This window comes from Phyllostomus hastatus, unplaced genomic scaffold (genome assembly GCF_019186645.2).
Source record: "Phyllostomus hastatus isolate PE091 unplaced genomic scaffold, TTU_PhHast_1.1 phas_contig_2, whole genome shotgun sequence".
NCBI classification, from domain to species: domain Eukaryota; kingdom Metazoa; phylum Chordata; class Mammalia; order Chiroptera; family Phyllostomidae; genus Phyllostomus; species Phyllostomus hastatus.
The window spans coordinates 1,038,995-1,060,568 of record NW_025333718.1 but is presented as its reverse complement, the minus strand read 5'-3'; the positions used below and the strand labels follow the sequence as shown (position 1 = coordinate 1,060,568).

The window sequence follows — 21,574 nt, the reverse complement described above, 5'->3', positions numbered from 1 at the left end:
AATCCCAGACATAACAAAGAGTGGAGTTCACAAGCATTGTTGAAATACTTAAAACAGATGCTAAGGATTTTGTAATGCAAATTTTGAAATTTAAATGCCAGCTTTCTACAAGTAGTAAAAATAAAGAGCACTCACTGTATGCTGCCAAGTTCCATGTCATCAAGGTATGTGTGCGATGAGGTATATGGTCGTATTTAAGTTGCAAATTCAGGAAGAGGTCATTACTAGGTAGGGTTTCTAGTCCTCTGTAAAACATATAAATTTTTAAATACTTAATGAAACTCAAGATTAAAAAATTTTTGTGTCTCTAAACTGTGTGCACATGTGCACACACACATGAACACACAATCACAATATCATGATCACACCTAAAATATTGGCAATAAATCTTTATGATTATCAACTATTCAGAGCATTCAAATTTCCTCAATTTTCTCATATTTCTTAATGGTTTGTTTTTCAAAATTAGAATTCAAATTAGGTTCATGCATTTCAGTTGGTTAATATGTCTCTTAAATCACTTTTAAGAATAATAGGGGCCCTCTACCACCACTGCTTACACCATGTAATAAAAAACTGAGTTCCATCTCCTTTTTTGTATAGGCAGAGCTTCCAGTTATAAAATAAATAAATCATAGGGATGTAATGTACAGCATAGTGACTAAATAAGGCAATATTGTATTGTATATTTGAAAATTACTAAGAGTAAATTTTAAAAGTTCTTATCACAAGAAAAAAATTTTATTACTATCTGTGATAATGGATGCTAATGCTAATTAGACTAATTGTGGTGAAAATTTCACAATGTATACAAATATCAAATTATTATGTTGTATGCCTGAAAGCAAATGTTATGTGTCAAGTATACCTTAATAAAACATTTTTAAGCTTTAATAAATTTTATTAAACCCTAGTCTAATTTAATAATATCTTTGTATACATCATCCTACGGTAAGCATGTTTAGTGTTTTTTTTTAAGATTTTGTTTATTTATTTTTAAATAGAGGAAAAAGGAGGGAGGAAGAGAAGGAGAGGAACATTGATGTGTATCAGAAATATGGATTTGTTGCCTCTTTCATGCCCCCAAGTGGCAACCTGGCCCACAGCTCAGGCGTGTGCCCTGATGGGAATTGAACAAGGGACCTTCGCCTTGTGAGATGGCACCCAACCTACTACTGGTGTGAGATGCCACACCAGTCAGTGCTAAAATCAGACATCTAAGTCATTATTCTCTGCAGACTAAGCAATAACTACTATACAGAACAATGCAGGTAATGAACTTACTTGTTCAGAGTTTTCAAATAAGCCATGCTTATCAAACTATATCTTCTAATATTTGATACAGTAGAATTAGTTATATTTTTCATGTAATATTTTAATTACGAGTACCTTATTGAGGTAACTAACATTGTGACAGTTTCACTGACTTTCCAGATTATAATATATTCAAGAAATACCCCCAAAATGAAATAAAAAAACATAATAACTTCTAGACATTGTTTAGAAGAAATAGATCAACTATGAAATTCACAAATCAAAAGTTTATAAATTCAGTACAAAACAAATCCATTTGAATGTAAAAGCTGATTTGAAATGAAAATGTCTATAAACTGTTAACTTTTGGCCCTAAACAGTACCAACTTTTCTGATTAAAGAAGGTTACAACAGTTAAGATAGTATTACTTGATTTTATTTCACAGTAAGTGGTGGGCACAAAGTAATCCTTAAGAAGTTGACAATCAGCTTTGCTCAGAAATTTTTAATAATGCATATTAAAAATGTATTCTTACAAATTGCTCTGCAATCCAAATATACAATAGCTTGGAAAACAACATTAAGAAAACAAAAGATAATGTAAAAAGATGTTAAAACAACTAGAGTAGTACAAGTTTTATATGGCTCTGATTTTACAGTTTCTTACTACATCATCAAAGTCAGAAATCTGTTCCTTCAGCTGGTTCCATTGCTTGAGATTTAAAGAAATACCTTTTCTTCCTGGTTTCATTTCACTCTCCAGATCCATCCAATATTCCCTAATATCAATGAAGAATTTTCCTTTAGAGCCCTGAATGCTGACATACCACATTTTCCCAGTTTGAAACAGGTTATCACCTGTGCTGCTGCTGCTCTGCTTAGATGATGATAGGGCTCTTGATGTTTCTCAAGTCTTTTGCTTCTTTACAGGTTTTTCTGGAGTAATTTTCTCTTTCCTCCTTAACACTTTTGTCAACTTCACTGTCAGAATCGGTGCCAGAAGCACCTGAAGAAACAAGTTTCTTTGATTGAAGCATTTTTCCACCCCTGCTCCCTAACAGCTCTATGCTTGCTTGCTCACCACTGCCCAGTAAAACGTTTATTTTAAATAATTTTCTAAAAAGATCAAACTAGCCCCTGGCTGGTGTGGCTCAGTTGGTTGGAGCATCATCTGGTAGATGGAGAGGCCAGGGGTTCTATCCCCTTTCAGGGTGCATACCCAGGTCGTGGGTTTGACCCCCAGTTGGAGGTAAGTATGAATGAGGTTAGAGACAGATGTTTCTCTTTCACATCAATGTTTCTTTCTCTCTCTCTCTCTCCCCCTTCCTCTGTTTCTGAAAAGTAAAGGGAAAAAATGTCTTTGGGTGATGATGAAAACAAAAAATCAAACTAGAGCTTACGAATGGGATTCCAACCTATTGTGTTGGATTCCTATAACAAGCCTATGAGATGTTAGGTATTGTATCTTTTGACCCCTTTACTCATTTTGCCCAAATCCCACCCCTCAAATCTGGCAACCACCATTCTATGTTCTGTATTTATGAGCTTGATTTTTCTTTGTTTTTTAAAAAATATTTATTTTAACTGAATTTATGGGGGTGACATTGGTTAATAAAATTATATAGGTTTCAAGTATATAGTTCTATTACACATCATCTGTATATTATTTTGTGTGTTCACCATCCAAAGTCAACTATCTTTCTGTAACCATTTACACCCTTTTACTCTATTCCTCCGCTCCACACCCTCCTTTCCCTCTTGTAATCACTATGCTGTTGTCTGTGACAATAGGTTTTTTCTCCCCCACTTAATTCCTTTACTGTTTTTACCAAGCCCCCAAACCCATCCCATCTGACAGCTGTCAGTCTGTTTCTATTTGTTTCTTAGTTTATTTTGTTTATTACATTCCACATATAAGTAAAATCATATGGTACTTGTCTTTCTCTAACTGACTTATTTCACTTAGCATAAGGCTCTCCAGGTCTATCCATGCTGTGGCACAAGGTAAGATTTCCTTCTTTCTTATGCCTGAGTAGTATTCCATTGTGCAAATGTACCACAGCTTTTTATCCACTCATCATCTACTGATGGACACTGGGGCTGCTTCCAAATCTTGGCTATTGTAAATAATGCTGCAATTAACATAGAGGTACATACATTTTTTCAAATTAGGGTTTTTGGTTTCTTCAGTTATGTTCCTCAAAGTGGAATCAATGGGTCATAAGGCAGTTTCATTTTTAATCCATAAAAAATATTTCTTTCTTTATTTATTTTTAGAGAGAGGGGAGGAGAAGGGAAGAAAAGAAAAGAAACATTGATGTGAGAAACTCTCTTACGTGTCCTGACTAGGGACCAAACCTAAAACCCAGGTATGTGCCCTGACTGGGAATCAAGCTGATGACCTTCTGCTTCGTGAGGACAATTCACAACCCACTGAGCCACACTAGACAGAGCTCATTTTTAATTTTTTGAAGAAACTCAGTACTGTTTTCCACAGAGACTGCACTAATCTGCACTCCCACCAACAGTGCACAAGACTTCCCTTTTTTCATATCCTCATAAACACTTGTTGTTAATTTATTGATGATAGACATTCTAAAAGGTGTGAGGTAATATCTCATTGCACTTTTAATTTGCATCTGTCTGATGATTAGTGATGTTCAGCAGTTTTTCTTATGCCCACTGGCAATCCATATGTCATCTTTGAAGAGGTGTCTATTTAAGTCCTTTACCCATTTTTTTATTTGGATTGTTTGTTTGGTGTTGAGTTGTTTGAGTTATTTATAAATTTTGGATATTAACCTCATATCAGGTGTATCATTGGCAAATACGGTTTTTTATTCACTGGGTTGTTTTTTTCATTTTGTTGAAAATTTCCTTTTACTGTGGAAACATTTTTTATTTTGATGTACTCCCATTTGTTTATTTTTGTTATTGATTTCATTGCTTCCCTTGCCTGAGGAGATGTATCAGAAAAAAATATTGCTATGAGAAATGTTTGCAATTATACTGCCTATACTTTCTTCTAGGACATTTTATTCTCTTTGACTGTTACCTTTAAGTTTTTAATTCATTTTGAATTTTTTCTTTTGTATGTTGTAAAAAGGTAGACCAGTTTCATTTTTTTGCATGTGTCTATCCAATTTTCTAAACACCTTTTATTGAATAGACTATTTTTTTAAAGATGTTTTATTTATTTATTTTTAGAGAGGGAAGGGAGGGAGGGAGAGAGAGAGAGAGAGAAACATCAATGTGCGGTTGCTGGGGGTTATGGCCTGCAACCCAGGCATGTACCCTGGCTGGGAATCGAACCTGGGACACTTTGGTTCCCAGCCCGCACTCAATCCACTGAGCTACACCAGCCAGGGCTGAATAGACTATTTTTACCTTATTGTATGTTCTTGCTTCCTTCGTCAAATATTATATGGCCGTAAAGTGTGGGTTTGATCATGGTCTATGACCTTTCTAATGTATTGCTGGATCTAGTTTGGTAATATTTTGCTGAGAATTTTAGCATCTATGTTGATCAGGGATATTGGCCTATAATTTTCTTTATTTGTCATGGTTTTTATCTGGTTTTGGAATTAGGATAATGTAGAACATGTAAAATAAGATTAGGAGTCTTCACCTCTCTTGAATTTTTTAGAATAATTTGAGAAGGATATGTGTTACCTTTCCTTTGAATGTTTGGTAAAATCCACCTGTGATCATCAAGTCCAGGACTTTTGTATGTTGGGAGTATTTTTAACACTTTATTTATTTAAAAATATATTTTTATTGATTATGCTATTACAGTTGTCCTATTTTTCCTGCTTTATTCTCCTCCACCCTGCACACTCCCTCCCACCCACATTCCCCCCACTTCAGTTCATGTCTGTGAGTCATACATATAAATTCTTTGTCTTTTACATTTCCTATACTATTCTTAACCCCTCCTCTGTTTCCTACCTACCATTTATGCTACTAACTCTCTGTACCTTTTCCCCCTCCCACTCCCCTGCTGATAACCCTCCTTATGTTCTCCATTTCTGTGATTCTGTTCCTGTTGTAGTTGTTTGCTTAGTTTGTTTTTGTTTTTGTTTTAGGTTCAGTTGTTAATGACTGTGAGTTTGCTGTCATTTTACTGTTCATATTTTTTATCTTATTTTTTTTAGATAAGTCCCTTTAACATTTCATATAATAAGGGCTTGGTGATGATGAATTCCTTGAACTTGACCTTATCTAGGAAACACTTTATCTGCCCTTCCATTCTAAATTATAGCTTTGCTGGATAGAATAATCCTGGATGCATGTCCTTGCCTTTCATGGCTTTGAATACTTCTTTCCAACCCCTTCTTGCCAGCAAGGTTTCTTTTGAGAAATCAGCTGATAATCTAATAGGAGCTCCTTTGTAGGTAACTGTCTCCTTTTCTCTGGCTGCTTTTAAGATTCTCTTCTTATCTTTGATCTTGGCTAATGTAATTATGATGTGCCTTGGTGTGTTCCTATTTGGGTCCAACTTCTTTGGGACTCTCTGAGCTTCCTGGACTTCCTGGAAGTGTATTTCCTTTGCCAGATTGGGGACATTCTCCTTCATTATTTTTACAAATAAGTGTTTAATTTCTTACTCTTCTCCTTCTGGAACCTCTATGATTTGAATGTTGGAACATTTCCGGTTGTCCCAGAGGTTCCTAAGCCTCTCCCCGTAATTTTGAATTTTTGCTTCTTCATTCTGTTCTGGTTGAATGTTTATTTTTTCCTTCTAGTCCAAACCATTGATTTGTGTCCCAGTTTTCTTCCTGTCACTGTTGGTTCCCTGTACATTTTCCTTTATTTCACTTAGCATAGCCTTCATTTTTTCCTCTATTTTGCAATCATATTCAACCAATTCTGTGAGCATCCTGATTACCAGTGGTTTGAACTTTGCATCTGATAGGTTGGCTATCTCTTCATTGCTTAGTTGTATTTTTTTCTGGAGCTTTGATCTGTTCTTTCATTTGTGCCATTTTTTTTATCTCCACATGCCTATTACATAGTAAGGGGAGGAGCCTTAGGTGTTCACCAGGGCAGGGCAACCCACGTGACTCCCTTGTGGTTGCTATATGTGGGGTAGGGGGTCTGAGAGGGAACAATACTGCTTGCTGTGCTACCTGCCAGTTTTCAGCTACTTCCCCTACTACCCACAAGCAAATTGGGCCCTGCTGGTGCTATATCCTGGGTGGGTGGGTTTGTGTACATTCTAGGACCCTGTGGGTCTCTCCAGTGAACTCTCCTGCGATGGTAAGAGTTTCTCTCACTACTGCCTCAACCCCTAGAGGTATTTTCAGTCAGAGGCTTTGAAGCTTTATTTCTCAGAGCTATAACCCTGGGTTGTACAGTCCATCTCACTCCCCAGTTGTTCCTCCCAGTTTATCTGCATGTGAATGTGGGACAGCTAAGTCCGCCAGCTGTTGCCTCGCTGGGTCCACCAGCCACTGCCTTGGCCTACCCTGGTCCTCCAGCTGCCACCTTGCCATGAGTCCTCTCTGCCTAGCTGCCCATAGCCACCCCTCCTACTGTTCTGGATTCATATTTCTTCTTTAACTACTTGGTTGTTGGACTTCCATACAGCTTGATTTTCTGTCAGTTCTGGTTGTTTTTTGTTTTTAAATTTGTTGTTGTCCTTCTTTTGGTTGTGCGAGGAGGCACAGTGTGTCTACCTATGCCTCCATCTTGGCTGGAAGTCTGTATGTTGGAAGTTTATTGATTACTGCTTTAATTTTATTGGTTGTAATCAGTCTATTCAGATTTTCTGATTCCTCCTTCTTCAGTTTTGGAAGATCATACACCATGATCAAGTGGGATTTATTCTGGGGATGCAAGGTTGATAAGCTGATTGCAAATCAATAAACATGATACACCACATAAACACAATGAAAGATAAAAACCACATGATCATATCAATAGTTGCAGAGAAAGCATTTGATAAACCCAGCACCCATTTATGAAAAGAAAAAACTCTCAGCAAAGTGGGAATAGAGAGAATATACCTCAATGAAATAAAGGCCATATATGAAAAATCCACAACCAACATAATAATCAACAGGAAAAACAAAGTGTTTCTCTTAAGGTCAGGAAAAAGACAGGGATGTCCATTTTCACCACTTTTATTTAATATACTACTGGAAGTCCTAGCCATAACAGTTAGAAAAGAAGAAATAAAATGTAAGTCACAAAACCATAAAAATCCTAGAAGAAAACATAGGCAATAAAATCTCAGACATCTCTCATAACAATACTTTTTTCTGATATATCTCCTAGGGCAAGGAAACAAAGGGACTAAAGGAACACAATAGAAAAAAAAACAAATTGGATTATATCATACAAAAAAAGCTCTTGAGCAACAAAGGAAACAACCCACTGAATGGAAGGACATGTTTGCCATGATACATCTAATATAAAGTCAATATCCAAAATTTATAAAGAACTCAGATAAAAATCAATACCAAACAAACAAACATGGGCAAAGTCCTTGAATAGAAACTTCTGCAAAGGTGACATACAGATGGCCAATACACAGATAAAATGATGCTTAATATCACTAATCATCAGAGAAATGCAAATTAAAAACACAATGTGTATCAACTCACACCTGTCAGAATGGCTATCATCAATAAATGAACAAACAAGTGTTTGCAAGAATACAAGGGAACCCTCATGCAGTGTAGGTGCGAATACAGATTGTTATAGTCACTATGGAAAACATTTTGGGATTTCCTCAAAAAATTAAAAATGAAACTGCTCTATAACCCAATTATTCCACTCTGATAACATATCTAAAGAGTCAAGAAACCCTAATTTCAAAGAATATATGCACTCCTATGTTCACTGTGGTGTTATTTACAATGACCAAAATTTGGAAGCAGCCCAAGTGCCCACAGTAGATGATGAGCAGATAAAAAATCCATGGTACATTTGCACAATGGAATACTACTCAGCTGTAATTAAAAAAAGAGCATCTTACCTTTTATGACAGCATAGGGGGATCTAGAGGGTATTATGCTATGTGAAATAAAAACCAGACAGAGAAAGACAAATATCATATGATTTTACATGCATGTGGAATCTAATGAACACAATTAACTAAGAAACAAAATAGAAACAGACTCACAGATACAGAGAAGAGACTCATAACCATCAGAAGGAAAGGGGGTTGGGAGGCTTGTTGTAAAAGGTGAGAGGATTAAGAAAAGAAGCAGACACAGAAAACAGTATGGTTTTAAAACACCTGTGATACAGTGAAGCCGCAATAAGTGAAGCATGATATAGTGAGGGACAACTATATACTTCACTGGTGAGTACCCATATGGAATTTTATATGTTGTTAAAATTACGTAGGTTTAAGAGTGTAGACAGTGTTTAAGAGCATATGAAGTGTTTATAAGAGTGTGAGAAAGGGGGACTTAGAAGATGGTGGCGTGGTAGGAGGGAGCAGATTCCTCTTCCCCCTACACATGGGAGAAAAACCGACCCATCTACGGAGAAACAGCAAAAGGCCAACAATATCACAACATTTATGAAAATTGGAGATCAAAAATTATAGCGGACATTGAAAAACCAGATGGTAAGGAGACTGCTTCAGGGCAATAAGGGCCCAGAGATCAGCATGGGGACCAGGGAGGTTGCAGATCCCAGGCCTGGTGCTCCCAGGTCTGCCTCAGGGCACTCGAGAGGGAGCTGGGTCAACTGCTCCCTCCCCAGCCAACCAAGGATTGAGCAGCACAGGGGAGGCCTCGTTGTTTAAAGGCACAGAAAGGGGAGGGAGGACTGAGAGATAATCACACAGGGGCTGTGAGCACCCACGCATAGCCCTGGGAAGAGAGTGTGCCCTAGCCTGTGTGACCAAGTGTGGCCTGGTCGTGCACCTGCACCCCCAACCTGGAGATAGCGTGGTTTTGTGGAAGACCCAGACCACACAGCCCTGAACACAGAAAAGGCATAGGCACTCCATGGTGCTAAGACCATGAACTCCAGGGGAAGTGCATGCCCCCTTGGGATCCCAGGTGCTCAGGTCATGAATCTGGACAAGATTCGAGCGCTCCATGGGATACCAGAGCCTGCAGCAGTGAGCTCTGGAAAGCATGGTTATGAGTGTCCAGGCCCACACACAGGGCCCTGCAGAGAGGCACCAGACCAAGTCTGTGGAGACTGTGGGGCTAGCCATGGGGACAGTACACAAGAGACTGACTGAGTTCACAATGGGAAGGCAGAATAGCCACTCCAATCGCCCCTTGGACTCCTGATGCCAGCAAGACCAGAAAAACTGATTGGGCCACTTAGAAACCAACAAGAGGGTTTTTGTTGTTGCTGTTGTTGTTAGATTGTTTGATTTTATGTTTTTTAAAGTAACTTTATTTTTTTAATTCTTATTATTTTTATATCACTCAATTCCTTATGCTTCCCTTTCTTTCACTCTACTGTTATTTCTTCCTTTCCAAATTTCTCTTCTTCATTCCATCTTCTGCTTTTTTCCTGTTTTTTTGAACCTACAAGTTATTGCAAATTGCATTACCTTTATTTGATTATTCTTACTTTTTTTTATTTAAATAGTATGTTGGTATTCTTCTTCTTTCTGTATAATCTTCTTTCCTTGGCTGCTTATACTATATCATTTCATAGGTTTCCCCTGTCATCTCATTCATAGTGTATTGCTAATTTACTGTCCTTCATTTGTGTTCCATTAGTACACTACTCAAGATTCTATACTCCCTATTCTTGTTATCTAGATCTCATACATTCTGTCATATGATTGATGCTCTAATATTACTGGAAGTAAGACCTACTCCATATAACTGTAAATACTACACAACAAACCTCCCAGATCTCAGCCCACTTCACGGTTTTCCAAACTCTATTACTGTAGTGGTTAACTCTATTCTCTCACACACTACACCTATCTACTATTCTTTACTCTCACCCTACCTCAGAATCGGACCTCCCACAGCCTCACTGCTTTCTAGATTCAATTCACAATCCTTACCTCCCCAACAAGAGACTTGTCTTCTTTCCATCCTTTATAAAAAGTGGATAGTGGGGTGGAAGATCATGGTTAACACAATACATATCCAAAGGATCTCCTATATCTTCTCTACTGGCTACTACTGTAAATATCATAGAATATTCTCTTGCTGTCATAAACCATTTGGCCTTACCAATCCAACTGATCACAAAAAAGAGTAGGGAGAAGCTGTGAACACCAGGATACCCAAAAGAGACTGCTCCACTGAATCTCACAGGTATTCTACCACAGAAGTTCACATCATAAACCCAGGGAGCCAGAACAGATCAATTTTAGAAAGAGAAGGTAACAAGAAGAATCTCACAAACAATGAGGAGACAAAAAATCCCCAAGTTAAGGGAAAGCAGGAAGGCTCAGAAAGAATGTTAAATGAAATAGAGGCAACTGAACTATCAGATACTGAGTTCAAAGAAATGATTGTCAGGAACCTCAATGAGCTCACATTGAGCTACCAGAAACTACAGGGAAGCTACAATGATCTCACTGCAAACTATATCAGCATGAAGAAGGAAATAGAAACTATCAACAAGGGCCAAGAGGAAATGAAGAATACAATTTCTGAACTGAGGGAACACAGTAGAAGGAATGAAAAGCAGATCGATGAAGCAGAACATCAGATCAGTGAATTAGAGGACAAAGTAGAAAAAAAACACCCAAAACCAGAAAGAAAAGAAAAAAGAGGCTCAGAAAGAATGAAGAGGGATTAAGAGAAATGCAAGACACTATAAAATGTAATAATATCCATAGAATAGGGATACCAGAAAGAGAAGAAGAAGAGCAAGGGTTAGAAAACCTAATTGAAAAAAGTAATGATGGAAAACTTCCCTAATGTGATGAGAGAAAAAGTCACACAAATCCAAGAAACAGAGAGTCCCAATCAAGAGGAACCCAAAGAGGCCCGCCTCAAGACACATCATAATTACAATGGCAAAATTTCAAGACAAAGAGAGAATCTTAAAAGCAGCAAGGGAGAAACAGGAAGTAACATACAAGGGAACCCCCAATAAGGTTAGCATCTGACTTCTCAATGGAAACACGCCAAGCCAGAAGAGAATGGCAAGAAATATTCCAAGTAATGAGAACCAGTGGCCTGCAACCAAGGCTACTTTACCCAGTAAGGCTCTCAATCAAAATAGAAGGCCAAATAAGGAGCTTCCCAGACAAAAGAATTCTAAAACAATACACCTCCACCAAACCAGCTCTGCAAGAGATGCTAAAGGTACTGCTTCAAGGAAAGAAAGGAAAAGAGAGAGAGAGAGAGAGGAACACAGGCATGTAAATGGCAATGAATAACTACCTATCAATAATAACCTTAAACGTAAATGGATTAAATACTCCAATCAAAAGACGTAGAATAGCCAAATGGATAAGAAAGCATGGCCCACACATATGCTGCCTACAAGAGACCCACCTCAGGATAAAAGGCCTACACAGGCTGAAAGTGAAGGGCTGGTAACAAATTTTCCAAGCAAATGGACAGGGAAAAGAAGCCGGGATAGCAATACTCATATCAGACAAAATAGACTTCCAAAAAAGGGCCATAAAGAGAGACCCAGAAGGTCACTACATAATACTCAAGGGAAGAATCCACCAAGAAGACATAAACATTGTAAACATATATGCACCCAATGCAGAAGCAACCAAATACATAAAGAAAATCTTAGAGGACTTCAATAAAGATATGGACAGCAACACAATTATAGTGGGGGACTTGAACACCCCACTGTCAAAAATGGACAGATCTTCCAAACAAAATATCAACAAAGATATTGTGGCATTGAACAATGCCCTAGATAAAATGGACTTAACTGATATATGCAGAGCCCTCCATCCCAAGGAAGCTAAATACACATTCTTTCCAAATGAACATGGAACATTTTCAAAGATAGACCACACGATAGTACACAAGACAAACCTCAACAAATTCAAGAAAATTGAAATCATACCAAGCATTTTCTCAGATCACAAGGGACTGAAACTAGAAACCAACCCAAAGGAAAAAAATCCAAAACACTCAAAATCATGGAGATTAAATAGCATGCTATGAAACAATGAATGGGTCAAGAATGAAATTAGGGGAAAAAATAAAAAAAGTTTCTGGAAACAGACCAGAAAATGACCTCACAACAACCCAAAACCTATGGGATACAGCAAAGGCAGTTCTGAGAGGCAAGTTTATAGTGATACAGGCCCACCTAAAAAGATAGAACTATTTCAAAAAAACAACCTAACCCTATGTCTACAAGAACTCGAGGAACAACAACAAAGACAGCCCAGAGCAAGTAGAAGGAAGGAAATAACCAAGACCAGAGCAGAATTAAATGACATAGAGACTACAAGCACAATTCTAAGGATCAATGAACCCAGGAGCTGGTTCTTTGAAAAGATAAACAAAATCAACAAGCCTTTAAGCAGACTCATCAAGAAAAAAAGAGAGAAGACCCCAATGAACACAATCAGAAATGAAAGAGGAGAGGTTACAATTGACACCACAGAAATACAAAGGATTGTAAGAAATCACTATGAAGAACTGTAGCTGAGAAATTTGAAAATCTAGGTGAAATGGACAAATTTCTGGAAAAATATAATCTTCCAAAACTCAATGAAAGAGAAGCACAAAGCCTGAACAGACCAATAACAGCAGACAAAATTGAAGCAGTAACCAAAAAAACTCCAGACACACACAAGCCCGGACCAGATGGTTTCACAGGAGAGTTCTACAAAGCATTTAAGGAAGAGCTAACCCCTATCCTTCACAGACTATTCCAAAAAAATCCAAAAAGATGTAAGACTCTCAAACTCTTTTTTATGAGGCCAGAATCATCCTAATCCCAAAACCAGATAAACACACAACAAAGAAAAGAAAACTTCAGGCCAATATGGCTGGTGAACATAGACGTTAAAATCCTCAACAAAATACTGGCAAACCACATCCAATAATACAGTAAAAGGATCATACACCCTGACCAAGTGGGATTCATCCCAGGGATGCAAGGATGGTACAATATTCACAAATCAGTAAATGCAATACACCACATAAACAAAAGCAAAGTCAAAAATCACATGGTCATATCAACAGATGCAGAAAAAGCATTTGATAAGGTGCAACACCCATTTATGATAAAAACACTCAGCAAAGTGGGAATAGAGGGAGCATTCCTCAACATAATAAAGGCCATATATGAGAGGCCTACAGTCAACATCATACTCAATGGGCAAAAAGTAAAATCTTTTCCATTAAGATCGGGAACAAGACAAGGCTGTCCACTTTCACCACTTCTATTCAATATAGTACTGGAAGTTTTAGCCACAGTGATCAGACAAGAAAAAAGAAATAAAAGGCATCCAAATCAGAAAGGAGGAAACAAAACTGTCACTGTTTGCAGGTGACATGATAGTGTACATGGAAAATCCTATAGACTCGGCCATAAAACTGCTCGACCTCATAAATGAATTTGGCAAAACAGCGGGATACAAAGTCAATATCCAGAAATCAAAGGCATTTCTGTACACCACCAATGAAACAGCAGACATAGAAATCAAGAAAAAAATCCCATTTGATATATAGCAAACAGAAAAATAAAATACCTAGGAATAAATCTAACCAGGGAGGTAAAAGACCTGTATGCAGAAAACTACACAACAGTGAAGAAAGAAATCAAGAAAAACACAAACAAATGGAAACATACACCGCGCTCATGCATCAGAAGAATCAAAATGTCCATACTACTCAAAGCAATTTACAGATTCAACGCAATACCTATTAAAGTACCAATGGCATATTTCACAGACATAGAACAAACACTTCAAAAATTTATATGGAACCATAAATGACCCCGAATAGCTGCTGCAATTTTGAGAAAGAACAGTAAAGTAGGAGGGATCACAATAGCTGATACCAAACTGTGTTATAAGGCCACTGTAATTAAAACAACCTGGTACTGGCATAAAAACCGGCACATGGACCAGTGGAACAGAACAGAGAGCCCAGAAATAAAATAAACCCAAGTCTCTATGGTCAATTAATATTCGACAAAGGGGGAAGCAACATAGAATGGAGTAAAAATAGCCTCTTCAACAAATGGTGTTGGGAGAACTGGACAGCTACGTGCAAGAAAAATGATACTCAAGCAACAACTTACACCGTACAAAAATAAATAAATTCAAGGTGGATAAAAGACTTAAATACAAACCGTGACACCATTAAAGTGCTAGAGGAGAACATAGGCAAGGAAATCTCAGATATTTCACGCAGAAACATTTTTACTGACATGTCCCCTAGAGCAAGGGGGCATAAAGGAAAGAATAAACAAATGGGATCTCATCAAAATAAAAAGCTTCTGCACAGCTAAAAAAAAACAGTATTAAAATAAAAAGAGAGCCAACTGTATGAGAAAACATATTTGCCAATGATACCTCAGGCAAGGGTTTGATCTCCAAAATGTATAAAGAACTCACATGACTCCACTGTAAGAAGACAAGCAACCCAATTAAAAATGGGCAAAGGATTTGAACAGACACTTCTCCAAGGAGGACATACAGAGGATCCAGAGACACATGAAAAGATGCTCAGTATCATCAGCTATCAGATGTAAATTTAAAACACAGTGAGATAACACTTCACACCACTCAGAATGGCCATCATAAAGAAAGCAACAAACAACAAGTGTTGGAGAGATTGTGGAGAAAAAGGGACCCTAGTGCACTGTTGGTGGGACTGCAGACTGGTACAACCACTATGGAAAACAGTATGGAATTTCCTCAGAAAACTAAAGATGGATCTGCCTTTTGACCCTGCAATTCCACTGCTGGGACTATATCCTAAGAACCCTGAAACACCAATCCAAAAGAACCTATGCACCCCAGTGTTCATAGCAGCACAATTTACAATAGCCATGTGTCGGAAGCAACCTAGGTGCCCATCAGTAAATGAGTGGATCAAAAAACTATGGTACATTTACACAATGGAATTGTATGCAGCAGAAAGGAAGAAGGAGCTCCTACCCTTTGCAACAGCATGGATGAAACTGGAAAGCATTATGCTAAGTGAAATAAGCCAGGCAGTGAAAGACAAATACCATATGATCTCACCTTTAAGAGGAATCTAAACAACAAAACAAAGAAACAAAATAGAGGACAGGATGACAGTAACCAGAGGGGAGAGCGGAGAACATTTCAGGGGAGAATGGGAAGGGTTTACAGGAACAAAAATATAAAGGACACATGGAGAAAAACTAAGGGGGGGGGTGGAAATGGGAGGGAGATGGGGAGGGATGCGTGGGTTGGCTGGGGTTGGAATAAAAGATAGAAAATTGTATTTAAGGAACAATTAAAATAAATATTTTAAAAAAGAGGAGGAAGGCAGGGGAATTGTACTGTGGCCCCATAAAAGAGAGAGAGAGAAAGAAATTAAATAAACAATCTCATTTTTAATTGCATTAAAAAGAATAAGATAGCTATGAATAATTTTAACCAAGGAGCTGAAATACCAGTACACTGAAAACTATAAGACATTACTGAAATAAATTGAAGAAGACATAAACAAAGAAAGAGATATTTAGTACTCTTGGATAAGAAGAATAAATGTTGTTAAAATGTTGTAAATTACTGTGTTAAAATGTAGCCATAGCAATTTACAGATTCAAAGCAATCTCTATCAAAATTCCAATAGCATTTTTCACAAAAATAGAATAAATAATTCTAAAATTTGTATTGAACCACAAAAGATCTTGAAGACAAAGCAATCTTAAGGAGCACAAATCTGTAGCCAACACACTTCCTGATTTCAACCTATATTACAAAGGTATAGTAATAAAAAAAACCACATAGTATTGGCATAAAAACAGACACATTGATCAATGAAACAGAACAGAGAGTAAAATAAAATAAACCCACACATATAAGGTAAATTAATTTACAACAAAAGAGTGGACAATATACAATGGTGAAAGGACAGCCTCTTTACTAAATGACATTGGAAAAACTGAACAGCAACATATACAAGAATGAAACTAGATTACTATTTTACACCATACACAAAAATTAACTCAAAATAGATTAAAACTTGAATATAAGATCTGAACCCAAAATCGCCTAGAAGAAATCATAGGAAGTAAGCTCCCTGACATCACTTGTGGCTATGATTTTTAGAATCTGACTCCAAAAGCAAAGGCAACAAAGGCAAAAGTAAATTAATGGGGCTATATCAAATTTAGAAACTTCTGCACAGTAAAGATCATCAACAAAATGAAAAGGCAATGTATTGAATAAAGAAAAATGTGCAAATTATATATCTGATAAGGAATATGCAAAATATATAAAGAACTCATGCAATTCAATAGCAGAAAAGCAAACAATATGATTTTAAAATGAACAGAGAATCTGAGTAGACATTGTTCCAAAGAAATACAAATGGCCAACAGGTGCATGAGAAAGTATTCAGCATCACTAATCATCAGGATACGGCATATCAAAATCCCAGTGAAATATGATCTCACACATGTTAGAATGGTTATAATAAAAAAGACAAGAAATATAAACTGTACATGAGGATGTGCAGAAAAGAGAACACTTGTGCTCTGTTGGTTGCGATGTAAATTGGTGCAGCCACTACGGAAAACAGTATAGAGTTTCCTCAAAAAATTAAAAAGAGAACTACAAGATTAACCAGCAATTCTATTTCTGGGCATTTGTCAAAGAAATCCAAAACACTAATTCAAGAAATAGGGAATGCATCCCTGTGTTCATTGTAGCATTTACAATAGCCAAGATATGTAAGCAAATGTTATGTCCATCAATAGATGAATGGGTAAAGAAGAGGTGATACAAACACACACATACACATGCACAATAAAATTTACTCAGCAATAAAATGAATGAAATCTTACCATTTGTGACAACATAGATGGACATAGAGGGTATTGTGGTAAGTAAAATAAGTCAGACACAGAGAGACAAATACCACATGATTTCACTTCTATATGGAATTTAAAAAATCAAAACAACAAAACAAAACAAAACAAAAACAGCCCAGGCACATGTGGCTCAGTGGATTGAGTGCTGGCCTATGAACTGAAGAGTCACTGGTTTGATTCCTAGTCAGGGCACATGCCTAGGTTGTGGGTTAGGCCAGGTCCCAGGAAGGGTCTTGCCAGAGACAACCACACATTGATTTTTCTTTCCCTCCCTTCCCCTCTGTCTAGAATAAAAAAAAATAAAAGACTCATAGAAAAATAAATAATGGTTCCAAGAGGGGATGGGGTGTGGGGATACGTGAAAAGATGAATGGGAATATAGTCAATAATAGTGTGGAAATTGGCACAGTAACAGATGGTTACTAGATTTAGTGTAGTGATCACATTAATATATTACACCAAAACTTGTGCCAACTACATTTTAATAAAAACATGAAAAAAGTTACATGCAAAATGAAATACTATTTAGCCATTGAAAAGAATGAAATCTTGCCATTTGAAACAACATTGATGGGCTTTAAGGACATTATGCTAAGTAAAATAAGTTGGACAGAGAAAGACCATATGATCCCACTAATATGTGTAATCTAATTAACAATGACAACAAAGGATCCAAGATGGCGGTAGAGTAGATGACAGCTGTACTCAGCTTTGCCAGGACAAAAATGGAATTACAACTAAAACAGAGAACAATCAACCTGAATAACCAACACAAAACAAACTGAACAGATATCTCATAACCAAGGATGTATAGAAGAAGCTACATCAAGACTGGTAGGAAGAGTAGAGATACAAAGTGGTCTGGCCCTGCACCTACAGGTGGCTGAGATTCCAGAGGGGTAACTCAGCTGCAAAGGTTTGCCCTGAGGAGTGTGGAATCTCAACTCATGCCCGGCTCCCCAGCCCAGAGCTCCAGAGCTAGGAAGATGCACTCTTATAACATCTGGCTGTGAAAATCAGCAAGGATTCTGTCCCCCAGGGATAGAGAAAGGTCTGCCAGAGGCATAGGCACTCTATTCAAAGGCCAATGCACAGGATCTCTTTCACAGCAACTCACCTTGGGCTCTGGCAGATGGAGGGTGGAGCAAACTAGAGTCCTGTGAGGAATCAGGTTTGTGGCTCTAGGAATACAGCTGAAGGGTCAGCCACCAGGATCCCTGTGTTAAGTTCTCCCACATTACAGACACCATCTTTCTAGGGTGGAGCACTTTCCTCCTTACAGCATCAGCCTCAGGAGAAGCAACAGCCCCACCCTCTGGTCTCCTTGTCATCCTACCCTGTGAAGCTCTCACCCTGCAGAAGAGTATTGTTGGGGTCAGAGAGTAGAAGTCTGGGCAGACTCAGGGGGTGTCAATGACTGTGTTGTGTGGCTGTGGGGTGGGGGCCACTTCCCTCATTTTCCTGTGAACCTGAGATATGTCACCCCACTCTCCAGGCTCCCAGTGACTTTACCATCTGAAATCTTTGTGGGCCCTCCTTGGGAAGGACGTGTGGGCAGATTCCAGGACAGACTGAGTTGTTTGGCACTGGAACAAGGGGCACTCCTCCCACCTTCACCCATGAGATTAGTACCTCCCCCTCACATGAGATCCACTAGCCCCATCATCCTGATTCCCAGCAATCCATCCTGCTGAAGTTAGGATCCTGACAGCATATGGGAAAGACTGAGTTGTCAACACAACTCTAGGACAGGGCCCTTTTATCTCTTGCATGTAGATTGATGCAAATCCCTTCATTCACACCACCAAATCTTGGTCTGTTTGGGCCTGATAAATTTTGATGTCCCCACCATGCCAGCTCCCTGAGACCCCACACCACTACAAAAGTCTGCAGGCATCTGGTGGGTGTCAACTAGACTTGATATACCCTAGCACTTTCATCAGTTGCCTCAGACTCAGCACTGACAGCAAGTGTGAACCTGTATCAAACTGGTAAACACCACTCACTTCTACCTGGTGACTCACTGAGAACTTTCCTCCTGCAACTCAAGTGCCATCAAAATTTCTTTCAGTGACTGAAACTAACAGGGAGCTGGCAGATGGAGGAAGGCAGAAAATCTCAGGGTGCCCTGGGACTTTTTCTGACCTGCCCCCAGGCTCAGTACTGGCAAAAGCCAGCCTTGATGTGCAGCTAGGTCCTTCCCATGCACAGCTAGGAGCCATCAGAGGCAGATATAAACTGTGTATTGCTTCATATCTTCCAACAGATTGCCCAGGGCCAGTCACAGGCAGTGTCTGATATTGACTGCACCAGAATCCCTCCCAAGAATCCCCAGTACCAACACATTCAGTGGCCAGCTTTAGACAACATCAGAAAAGGACTTAATTAACTTCACAAGTGGTATATCCAAATGGAGATCTTGGCAGGCACAAGGCCCTGCTGAGGCAAATTCCTCTTAGTGTGGTCAGCACCTGCACAGCAGCACCATACACTGTGGTTAGGGTCAGTCCTCACTGTCAGCCAACCTTAGGTTCAATCCCATGCATGAATGGGCCAATGTCAATCAAGACTCAGTTACAACAAGAGGGCACACATAACCCACAGGAGGGACATATCTGGTGTATTCAGTTCAAGTTATCAAGGAGACTGTGCCACTAGGTCCCACAGAACACTTACTACATAAGACCACCCTACCAGAACTATGAAAGCATATCAGATCTACTTAATACACACACAAAAAAAACAAACAAAGAGGAAATCAAAATGTGGAGACAAGCAAGACCCAAATAAAAGACCAGGAAAAATTTCCAGAAAAATATCTGAATAATATAGAGGCAAACAATTTACCAAATATGGTTTTTAAAAATGGTTATAAGGATGCTCAAGTAACAGTGAAAATCCAACAAAGACATAGCAAGAATAAAAAAATAGAAACCATGAAAAATAACCAGTCACAAATGAATAATACAATATATGAAATATATAATGCACTAGAAGAATAAACACTAGATTGGATGAAGCAAAGGATCATATCAGTGGTTTGTAAGACAAGATAGCAGAAAACACCACATCAGAGCAGAAAAAAAAAGAATTAAAAAAGAGGGGGATAGCTTAAAATACTATTGGAACAACATGAAGCACAACAACATCCACCTCATAGAGGTACCAGAAGGAAGAAGAGGCAAAACAAGTGATCGAGAAAATGCTTAAAGAAATAATCATTGAAAGAAAACTTCCCTAACCTTGTGAAGAAAAAAGATATACAAGTCCAGGAAGTGCAGAGAGTGCCAAACAAGATGAACCCAAAGAAGCTCATATAAAGACATATCATAATTGAAATGGAAAAGAGTAAAGACAAAAAGAGGATCCTAAAAGTAGCAAGAAAAAGACAGTTACCTACAAAAGAGCTCCCATAGGACTGTCAGCTGATTTCTCAACAGAATCATTTCAGGCCAGGAAGGATTGGCATAAAATATTCAAAGGGGTGAAAAGGTAGGACCTACAAACAAAACTACTTTACCCAGCAAGGCCATCATTTAAAATTCAAGGAGAAATAAAGAGCTTCCCAAACAAGGAAAAACTAAAGGAGTTCATAAATACCAAACCAGTATTACAAGAGATGTTAAAGGGTGTTCTTTAAGAAGTAGGGGGAAAAACCAACAGAGGAAGATAGTTATAAAGAATAAAATGACAATAATTTGCACCTACCCATAATCACTTTACTGTTATATTTTAATCATCACTGAGGTTGTTTATTGATTTTTTAAAAGAGGGAGGGAGAGAGAAAGAAAAAGGGAGGGAGAGAGAGAAAAAGAGAGAGAGAGGAAGATAGAGAGACAAACATCAATGTGAGACAGAAACATCAATCAGTTGCCTCCTGTACATGCTCCAACCAATGATTGAACCCACAACCTAAGTATGTACCCACACCAGGAATTGAACCCACAACTTTTTTGTGTATGGATGATGCTCCAACCAACTAAGTCCCATGGGCAGGCCTATCAACAATCACTTTAAATGTAAATGGTTTAAATGTGCCAATCAAAATACATAGAGTAGCTGAACAGATATGAAAACAAGACTCATATATGTGCTGTCTATAAAAGACCAACCTCAGGACAAAAGATACACATTCTAAAAGTAACAAGATGAAAAAAGACTTCTTACATATTGAAATGAAAAAAAGCTGAGGTAGTAATATTTATATCTTATAAAACAGAATTTATTTTCAATCCTAATTTCTGATTTTTATTATTAAGTTAAAAAATCACATAACATGAAAGTAAACACTTTAAAGTATACAACTCAGTAGCTTTTAGTGTATTGACCATCTTGAGCACCCATCACCTCTATCTAGTCCCCAATATTA

At 38.0% G+C, this 21,574-nt stretch overlaps 1 pseudogene; it reads right to left on the bottom strand.

The window, feature by feature from the left end:
- Positions 1 to 1,891: 1,891 nt before the first annotated feature.
- LOC123816312 lies at positions 1,892 to 2,291 on the bottom strand (annotated as a pseudogene).
- Between the last annotated feature and the right edge of the window lie 19,283 nt (positions 2,292 to 21,574).